An 11,253-nucleotide genomic window follows, 5' to 3' on the forward strand; every position below is an offset into this window, starting at 1 on the left:
TCTTTCTCTCTCTTTTCTCTCTCTCTCTCTCTCTCTCTCTCCGTCTCTCATCTCTCTCTGTCGTCTCTCCCTCTCTCTCTCTCTCTCCCTCATCTCTCGTCTTTCCAGCTCTCTGACACTGACACGGCTGGCAGCATCAAAGAAATTGCCAAGTGAACCATGTGAAAGACTTTCATATCTTCCTGCCCCTGCGAACTGTAAATCCAGACACTACAGGTAACAAATTCCCTGCGCTGGCTCTAAATGAACTACATCATGAACAAAAATAAAAAGACTGGCTGGCTGACTGTGTTGCGGCAACAGGTTGCCTGCAAAAAGAAACTGCTAGGACACTTTTTCTCCCTTTTGATTTTGTGGATGTGCTTCGACTGCCATACTAACAAGCCTTGGTCTTTGCTGGTGCGGTCAAGAGGGCATGTTTGGTAAGGCAGGTACCCCCAGAGATGTGGGTTCAAGGCTGGGTGAGGTCAGGTGGCTTCTCTACCTTAACAGGAAATAATGTCAGAAGTTGGATGGACAGCGAAGGGGGCATCCGAGTGACTGACTGAGTTATGAGAGACCCTCAGGCTGGGGTTGATCCCCCCCCCAGGAGTGACAGACGTCAGACGTGATGGGTGAAATGTGAGTGTGTGGGGGGGCAATTCGGATGCGGAGAGGGAGGTTGTGGGAGATGGATGAGAGACACCTGAGCGTAGTAATTCAGTTCTTTATTCCAGACCCAGGGGGATCAATATCACATATAAAAAACATCACAACACAGTAAAAAGAAGATGAAGAAGAAGAAGAAAAATGTAACAATAATAATAAAAAGCAGAAAAATAATAGGATAGAAGAGCAAAACAAAACAAACAAAACAAAACAAAATGCATCCAGTGCCATCACATCAGTTGAGCATGTGGTCTGACTCCTAGTACACCTGATGCTTTGACACTGAATGTGCTGTATGAAAGCGAAAGCCCAACTGGGAAACTCTAACTCCCATTGTCATTGTGACACAGCACTCAACAGCACACACACAGAACACTGCACACAGTGAAGTTACATTTATGCCTCATCCACGCAAGGGAGCAGCCTTCAATGGCGATTACTCCCCCACCAAGCTGGCAGGTTGGGAGTTGAACCGGCAACCTTTGGGCTACAAGTCTGACGCCCTAACCTCTTCCCCATGACAGATGTAGGCCTATGTTTGGGACATACACTATGTGTGTCGCCATGTTGGGTTGGCATCAGCGTGAGATACACTAGTGATGGATGAAACATGAGTACTATGTATGTGGGACACCTTGCATGAGAGAGTGTTGCCATCACAATGTTTAAGAAGGTGTTCATGACTGCCATATATAACACACACGCACACACTCTCAAAACACACACACACACACACACACACACACACACACACACACACACACACACACACACACACACACACACACACACACACACACACACACACACACACACACACACACACACACACACACACACACAATTTCTGAAAAACCTGAACTGCCCCCCTGGAAAAAAAAAACTAAATCCTCTGAATTATTGAACAAATATATTTTCAGGCAGAATTAATGTTTGGTACACCGGGGAGACGGCGCATGCCGTACGCAGTAAGTCGAGTGGGGTGACTTCTCTTCTCTATTCAACAGGTTTGCTGAGATATAAAGGAGTGAGTCAGGTGAGCAACGTGCATGAAAAGAACGGGGTCTGGAGAGAACCCATTGCTAGTAGTAGTGTGAAATAAATAGCTACAGGGTGAAAAAAGGACACAAGATTTTTATCTGGACCCTTCCCCTTAGTTACTCGTGCATTCTGGGAGGTTAATTAAAGAACATGGCATATGAGATCACTATCTGATCAGTGTCTGTGATAGAGGGGTGTATAATGACTATGAAGCGGTAAATCACTGCGGCTCCCAGGCATGGTGATAGCAAACACCCAAAACAAGCACATTAGCATAGATACCACAGGGCTGGACTGGGAGAGGAATAGGACCCGGGCACTTTTGACTTAAAGGGGTCCCTCATAGTTAGCGGCGCAGAACTGACTCACTGGTGGGCCCCGCACCCTCGTGGGGCCTCTATTTTCAGAAATGTATACAAAAAATTAAAATAAAAACAATTCCGGGGCCCACCGAGCAATGCCCACTCTGCCAGATGACCAGTCCAGCCCTGGATACACCAGAACAAATAAAGAAATCTCAAGTACCTAATCATCAGATAACGTCCCGCTGGCCATGCTCGTACAAGGCTTGGAATAAAGGTAGGCCTATTTGTTCACCTTATAAAGTGTGTACAGTCATGGCCGTAAGTACCATTGAGGACAAAGAGGTCATGTCCTCTGTATTTTTTTTCAGTAATGTAAAATTTATCTGTGATGAAAATCGCTATATGATCAACAATGATAAATTCAGTCTCTATGTACGCCACCCCCATTTATCCTCAAGGCAGTGATTCATGAAAACAAACTTGAGAGTTTGACTGAAGTGTTGTAGCATTCCAAATGTACCGTATGGAGTACAGCACATAGTATTTGACCTCGGTATTTGAACATGTCTAGTTATGGCCCTGTGTACAGTATGTCTGTATGTGCAGAGGGTAAAAATGTTACCAGTACATGATAATTGGAAAAAGGTTGTAGGTCAGCATGAAAGACTTTTCAAACACTCCTAATTCAAGCAAATGTTAAAGGGACAGTTTGGTCAATTTCAACATGCAGTTGTATTGCTCACGCTACCCTTGACTTGTCAGTACCTGGTGATGCCACATTTTTCTGCTCAGCCCATTCCGAGATATGAGCAATTCTAATGGGGGCAGCGTTTGTTTACATTTTTTAAAAATGAAACATAGGCCAACTCCAAATATTTTCCCAAAAGGTACTGCTGTTTGCTAGTTGTCTGCTGATGTTTTATAACCTTTTGGATGTTTTTGGGAATAAATAAAAATGTTTTTTTGAAATGTAAACAAAGAGCTGCCCCCATTACAATGACCAGGATCTCGGAAACGGCTGAAGAAGAAGAAAAAAAAATCTCAGGCACTGACAAGTCCAGGGTAGTGTGAGCATTACAACTGCATGTTGAAATTGACCAAACTGTCCCTTTAAGTTTCAGATTGATGTATTTCCGTTTTTTTTCTCCACATCTACAATGGTAGGGTTGGAAACAATAGGATTGGCAACTTTGTAAGGAAAAAAGACATACTGTGACATTTCAAGGTGTTATTTCGAACCTGTTAAAGAACTGTGTGCCCCGATAGAGTGGCGATTCCAAAATAAAACCCTGTTCAATAATCCCAGCATCACTAAGACCCATTAGTTTTCTGACGGCAATGCTTCTTCGTCTCATCAAATAGTGTCAAATCTTGTCAATAATAATAATAGTGATGATAATAATAATAATAATAATAATAATAATAATAATACTACTACTACTACTAATAATAATAATAATAATAATAGGACCACAGACATTCAGAGTCTGATGATATTGCTGTTCACTATTTACCCTTTTGCTTTTTATATTTTATTGTGAAATATGCTATGATAGTATAACATGGTAAATGGTTACATCTTCAATCTCTCCCCCCTGTCCACATTAAAATACAGCTCATAAATATGTTCAAAGCTTGATGAAGTGCCATGTCAAGTTGCAAAAGCAAAGAGATTAAAATCCATAGCTGACTATTTGCACTCTGCCACTAATGTAACTGCACGGCAGACCTCCCATTAAAACCTACAGTTTTAATCATTTGCTCTCTAAGACTTGGCAATATTCCCCAGTGATGAAGAAACCCAGCGAAAAGTAAACATAATAAATGGAGTATCAGTCAATGTTGCTCTCGCCAACCGTAATGAATGCAACTTCTGATCTCGCTCTCCGATTTTGCACCGAATCTGCTATGCGCTGAAGTTTCCAGGGGTATGGCAACTTTATTCTCATTTAGTTGATGGCATGAGAAGAGGTCATTGTTATTTCCATTACCATGCTGACATAATGAGCGTAATAGCTCTTATACTGATGCAGGAGAGGAGGTGCCAATGTGCTAGATCTTGCCAGTCAGCTTAGCAAAATGGACTGCACTCACGCCCACCCTCCCTTCTACCCTATTCTGACCCATCGCCAGTGAGACAATAGTGCATTAAGCGTGAAATAATGCCAAGGTAAAACGCTGGCAGTTCATACTGTGCTTTAAAAAACACACACACACAACCGACACCCAGAGGCGCATATTGCCACCAGGCAAGGCAGGCAGCCGCTTGGGGCCCCCAAGCCCCTAGATAGTGAATAACAGCCCATACTGTACTACAGTAGTGGTGATTTTGGTTCAAATGTTGATTCTTTTGCATTTTCGCTTGGGGCCCCAGCTGACTCTAGAATCGCCTCTGCCGACACCTGCAGAAAGTTTGTTACGTATGTATTGTAAGTTCTACTTACAACTCCTGTTACATATGTATTGTAAGTTCTACCGTACTACACAAATCTAACATGTTTCTTTTCAGAATTTTTGAAATCTTTTAATTGGTTCTTAGCATAACAAGTCAGTCATAGGCCCTGGTGCGAGTGTCCACCATAGACCCGGCCTCAGAGGTGATTTTAGATATTTCATATCCTCTTATACATGGACATCAAGGTTGACTTTCACTGAGGAAATGTCATGCTGTTTTAATAACTTACTATAGTTGAGACAAGCCAATTATTTTCACAACCAAACCAGACATTTATGAAGTTGTCATTTTCTTTTATTTTTGGGGATGGTGACGGGTCTCTGGAGGCGGGGCCGGCCCGAGGCATAAGCAAACTATGCGATGGCTTGGGGCCCCCATGCCACCAGGGGCCCCCGTGAGCAGCAAAGTTACAGGAAGAAATTAAACCATGATGCTTCCTAATCATATATTTCTTTCTCATGTATCAATTGCCACAATGGAAACAGGAGCCATTATACAGTATATTGATATATATAACTCAATGGTGGGTACATAATTTTTCATGGCTTTCGGTTTGAGAAATTTCAAGTGCAGTGCATGATCACACAATCTACAGACAGTCTACATATGTCCTTATCTCCCTCACTTGTGCAAGTAAATGAAGGTTATGAAGCATCGGACGCTGAGTAGTTGGTGGCATGGGGGGCCCCGAATTTAATTTTGCTTGGGGCCCCATAAAAGCTTGGACCAGCCCTGTCTGGAGGTCACACTGTGGGGCACACATTGAGATCCCAAGTAGGAAAAAGTGTTTTATGGATAATGACAAAACTGCAGGTGCAAAAACAGTTTATAGATGTGGTTTGGTTTGGTCTGTAAACAGGAGGATTCTTTAGTCATATTAGAGTCAAGTGTCAATTGGAGCACGCCAAAGGGACAAGATGTCAGTGCGTGCGTGCGTGCGTGCGTGCGTGCGTGCGTGCGTGCGTGCGTGCGTGCGTGCGTGCGTGCGTGCGTGCGTGTGTGTGTGTGCGTGCGTGCGTGAGAGAGAGAGAGAGAGAGGGAGAGAGAGAACCTATGCATGCGCATGGGCGTGTCTAAGTCAGCGAAAGACAGAGACATAAAAAGAGGAAGACAGAGAGAGCAAGAGCATGTGCAATAGTGTAGACATTTTGTAGACAATGGCTCATTAGTTTCAATAGCAAACGGTGTCTGTCTCAGTTTATTTGTCATGAAAAGCAGAGAGAGAGAGAGAGAGAGAGGTGACGGTGAGGTAATGGGCAAGCAGGCAGACAGGCTTATCCCTCTCATTGCCTAACTGCCATTGCCTCCCATTTCACTTCTTCCTCTCTGGTTCTGTTGAGATATGCTGCTTTGTCAAGATGAGCTATAAGCTGGTAGTTTACTTGTAACCCAGAACCCAGAACCCAGACCCAAAGCCATAACCCATAACCCATAACCCAGACCTAAACCCATAACCCACAACCCATAACCCATAACCCATAACCCATAACCCAGACCCATAACCCATAACTCAGACTCAAACCCATAACCCATAACACTGACCCAGAACCCAGAGCCAAACCCATAACCCAGACCCATAACCCATAACCCATAACCCATAACCCATAACCCAGAGCCAAACCCATAACCCAGACCCGAATCTCTAAGGGGGGTACTGTAGCGTGTTGTTGTATTGACTTGGTAGCACAGCTCAACGAGTAGCTCATATTGACACAACACTGGCTCCCCAGGTACATACGTCACCACACTAGCATAGCGCCCACAGGGACGGGCCACAGCAGAGGGCCTCATCCGTCCCCAGAGGGGGAGAGAGAGAGAGAGAGAGGGAGAGAGAGAGAGAGAGAGAGAGAGAGAGAGAGAGAGAGAGAGAAAACGAGAGAATGAGAGAATGAGAGCATGCTTGTATGCACACCACACCATGGCGCTCCCCTTGGAGAGCTTCTCAGTGCATATGCATTAGGCCCTATTATTTTCCAATTATGCACACGCCACCAGTAAGGCTTCAGGTCACTGCCATCAGCAGGTCCTATCGCAGTGTATCATAGCACAGTATGTGTACCACAATGTATCATAGCACAGTGTGTGTGTATCACAGTATATCGTAATGTGGTGTGTACCACAGTGTGTTGTTTTTATTTTCATTTAATCCTTGATTAACCAGGAAGGTCCCATTGCACATTTCACAGTGATTCTTCCTCCAGGGGGTACTGGCCAAGAGGCCAAAGGCTCCTTTCCACTGACGTTTTTTCTGTCAGGCCTGGCCTACAGCTCGACACAGTGCGACTCGGAGTCGGCAGAAACTTTTTGCATTACGATTGAGCTGTGTCATGCCCAATTGAAAAGCAAAAAGTTGCGGCTGAGTCGCGCTGTGTTGAGCTGTACTGCCGTGCAAAACAAGAACGCAGTAACTCAAAATGGTCGGAAAAAAAATATATCGGAAATGGGCTCTAAACTACCTAATTTGTCTTGTGTCAAAAAATGGTGGTCCAACACCGTCCCGTTTCAGAGAAAAATCATTTTGAAAGTGCAAAAATTACCAAAAAGTTATTGCGGTGTTGTTGAGTTACTGCTGCACTTTCCAATGGGAATTGGTTTGGGAGTAGACAGTAATACTAGCCAAGAACGCAGTAACTCCTGCAGTAACTCCATTTTGTGGCAGTAATACCAGCCAAGAACGCAGTAACTCTGTTTTTTGTGGCAAAAAGACACATAAATATTGTTTTTTCAGGGTTTTTTGTGTGCATTTAATTTATATCCTAAAAAAGCATTACCAGGAAGTGTCACCACCACTTTACCGACAACACAGTTGTCGCGCCATATAGGAAACTTTGAAGCCTTTTTTCTCAGTTTGCAGTTTTCAGAGTTACTGCGTTCTTGTTTTGTAGGGCAGTGTAGGCCTACCAGAAAACAACCAGTGGAAAAGAGGCCAAGAGTGCAGTGGGTAACACACATAAAGCTCTTTTCCACTGCCCGTTTTCTACCCGGTACAGCTCGACACAGTGCGACTCGGCCGCCACCAGAGCCGGGCTGCACCCAGCCAGGCTGCTGTGCCCCTCCTGGGCCTATTCACCTAAACATTCTGATATGGTCATTAATATGCAACAAATTAGTTTTTTTTTCGGAATACAGTAAATGTAAAGTACTGTATATGATAAAATGCCATCAGTGCTTAACCACCATAGCCCTAATAAACAAATACATTAATAGGCTACACTATTTAGACATTTAGACACTGTCAGTAGACCTAAATGTGAAACAATAAGTGAACAGTGATCCCTTGAAATAATGGAATCGTCCCGTATTGTGAAACAAAAGTACTGTTCCGTATAAGGCTGAAACTGAGCACACAATTTGGTTAAAATGTAGGAAATTGCATCTAAGAAATAAAAAAAATTCTGGGGGAGGACCCCCACTCCCCCCGCCAACGTGCCCCACCATATTCCACCAAATGCCCATTCAACAACTTGGTTCTGGGTTCTCAACAACCGGGTCTGGCCGCCACTTTTTGATTTTTTTGATTGGGCACAACACAGCTTGACTCAGCTCAAAAAACAGCCGGCTGGCTGAAGCGAGCTGAACAGGTTTTTTGCTATCTATTTTCAGAATCCACGCCAGCTCGTCCTCACCGGTGAATCAAAAAATAATCATGATCAACTCTTTTGGAATTCTCTTTAGTTGTTTTTTGACACTGTATTACTTTGATATTAAAATTGAAGGCAGAAATCAACACTGTAGTATCCAAATATCATGTCGCTGAAACTATTTATAGCCTACTTTGATAGGAGAGATATCTGTCGGCCTGACGACGCCAAAAACGTAACTCCAACCATACTCCCGGGTAATACGGTTTGTAATGGAAACACAAACCGGGATAGTTTGACAGTAACACTCAGACACTCAATTCGACACGGTACGCACGGCACAGCTGGGTTGTATGTGTCATTGTGCAGTGAGTGTGGCATAGAATAATGTGCGTAGTAGGACAGTTGTACAGCACGGCTGTATTGTGTGCTGTGGCTCTTTGCAGGGAAGTACAGCATTGGTACCATGTTCACTGCTGAGTGATGAGCAGTAGCATAATGCAGGGGTTCCCAAACTTTACCATGGCAAGTCCCCCCATACACTGGTAGATGCCAGCCAAGGCCCCCTGACATTGGTCTTGCCACACCATTTATTTCTGTGCACCCCCTTTCACAACCATAGTCTATGTCTGTGTGTCAGTGCCCCATTGGGATATATATATAAAAAGGTAATAGCAGTAATGTTCAGAGATGCAATAGATTATTACAAGTTCCTAACTAATGGGAATATTGTTTATCTTATGTTTGTTTATTTTGGTGTATATTAATTATTCAATTATTTATTTTGTTTTGCTATACCACTGGCATAATGTGATCAGAAGGAACCTATAGGCTGATTGGATATTCATTCATTCAGCTGTTGATTTTTCAGGAAACCTTTTCATTGGTCTGCCTGTTACAATAGGCTACTGCACTGTACTACAAAATAGCCTACTGTGCTGCCCTCGAGCTTTTCAAGTTATATTGATATTGATTGCCGGAAAAGACATGTTTCGAATGCAATGGAAAATAGAGACTTATGCCTTCTGAGGTCTAGTCACCTTTCTGTAGTACTCTACAGCATAGCACAGTGTTGTGTAGTCAAATATTTAAATCTACATTTGGTCTTTGGTCTCGTAAGAAACACACGTGGGTGGCAATCTAGATAAACCGGCGTAGGAATAATTTGGCTACTACAACACAGGCGGAGTAAAGACTCACCCTTGCCTTCCATCCTACAACCACTTTGGGTTCCAAATAACAACACAGTGATCTCCAGCAGGGTTGCCAGATGAGGCTGATGATTTCCAGGACAAAAAATGCTCAAAACCCACCTAGAAGCACAAAATCCCGCCCAATTCTACTGATTTCTACGGCAGAAATTGTTCTGGTTTTTCTGCTAAATTTCCTTTTTTCCCGCACACGGCCATCCTAAGCAGCCCAATTGGGCGGGAAACAGCCCAATCTGGCAACACTGAGTGCTGGTTGTGTGTGTGGGGTGGTCTATCTATTTTTTGGGTTGAATACTCAAAGACACCGAAGTGCATGTGGCAACCATCAGAGAGCAGTGGACATGATGCTGGCTCCACTCCACTCTGTGTCTTTGGATGCCAAGAGGCCTGAGGCACAGAGAGGCTACGCCATGAGCAGGGCCGGATGAAGATGACCTGGGGTCCCCTAGGCTACGTGTTGCTGTGGGGCCCCCCTGAAAGACAAATTTCATGACATTTACTGGCTAATAAGTAAGGGTTAACGTTCAGCGAGAAGGTCGCTACCATGGAATAGCAGCACGACAGAGAGAATCTTTAGACCCCGTCGCGGAGCGGAGGGGTCTTGTTCTCTCTGAAGTGCTGCTATTCCACAAAGCGACCGACTCGCCGAACGTTAACCCGCTTATTATATGGATATACTTAAATGATTCACACATGGCGGGGACATTTCTTTATTTAATGTTAAGTTTATTATAATTTTTCATGTCAAAAGATTGTTGGTGCGCAAAACAAAACAGTGCCGTTGTGGAACACCGCTAGGCAACAGGTAACCTAGACAACAGGTGTTGTCTATCACAGCAGCTGATTAGAGTGACAAAAGACCGGACCCCCTGCGGAGTGATATGAAACATTCGCTTTAGCAGTGAAAAGTCTTGTTGCCATTGACAGCGGTCTGATATAGACCAACTCGTCCTTATCTCAAATATCAGACGTGCGAACGTTGGGGAGCCCCATTGAAATGAATGGAGCATTCGACCAATGACGTCACACCATATAAAAATCAAGGGTAATATGCCTACAAACTTTGGAGATGAGTATTAAGAACATTCAAAACTGTGTTCAGCACAAAAGATGTTTTTTTTTTTCAAGATTGCCTCTTGTCACAATTCTGCAATTTTTTTCATTTTTGGCCAATCAGGAGCCCCCTGACAAGTAAGGGCCCCTAGGCTGCAGCCATATCTAGCCTGTGCATTACAGTAATCCGGCCCTGTCAATGAGTAAGACATGATGTGGAGGAGGAAGAACACATTGGCTTCTTGTGTGTAAAAGAGGAGAGGAGAGGAGAGGAGAGGAGAGGAGAGGAGAGAGAGCCGGGGAGGGTCTTGTCAAGAAAAACATGCATGCTGTCACGGGTCGAGGCTGGGCCCACCGGGACCCTGAGGCCAGCGGGAATCAATGCGCTCTTCAGCTTTCATTCGCTTTTCCACTGCTTTTACTGTTATATTTTTATCATGGATGGGTCAAGGACTTGATCATGACTATTCTGTATTCATTCTCATTTTCTGAATGATATCACGTCCTACATGCATGTACAACTTTTACTGTCATTTTTTCATGGATAGATGAGGGAGTTGTTTTATTCAACTCTTGATTTTTACTGCAACACATTTTTTTTAAAATGTATGGATGGGTAAGGGAGCTGATTTTCTATTCAGCTTCCATTCTCTTTTTCACCATCTTCTCTATGAAACTACAGTATTTCTTTTTCCGCACACCTCAACTGGTAGGTGCATCGGAGATGGCCCATGGGTGACTCAGCATACAATTTGAAAAAAACTCCCGCACAATGACCATTCACTGTTTTATAATACACGACATTTGGGCCCTTGAGGACCAAAACATTGTGTATTAACCCATTGATGCCTGATGTGTTGCGCAACATTGGCCCTGGCGCCTGGAGCTGCATTACGCAACATTCAGGCTCATGAGATTTGAGACAACTTTATTAAAAATCTCTGTTAGTTTGAGATAAA

Source organism: Engraulis encrasicolus, chromosome 13, assembly GCF_034702125.1.
Source record: "Engraulis encrasicolus isolate BLACKSEA-1 chromosome 13, IST_EnEncr_1.0, whole genome shotgun sequence".
In the NCBI taxonomy this organism is placed as follows: domain Eukaryota; kingdom Metazoa; phylum Chordata; class Actinopteri; order Clupeiformes; family Engraulidae; genus Engraulis; species Engraulis encrasicolus.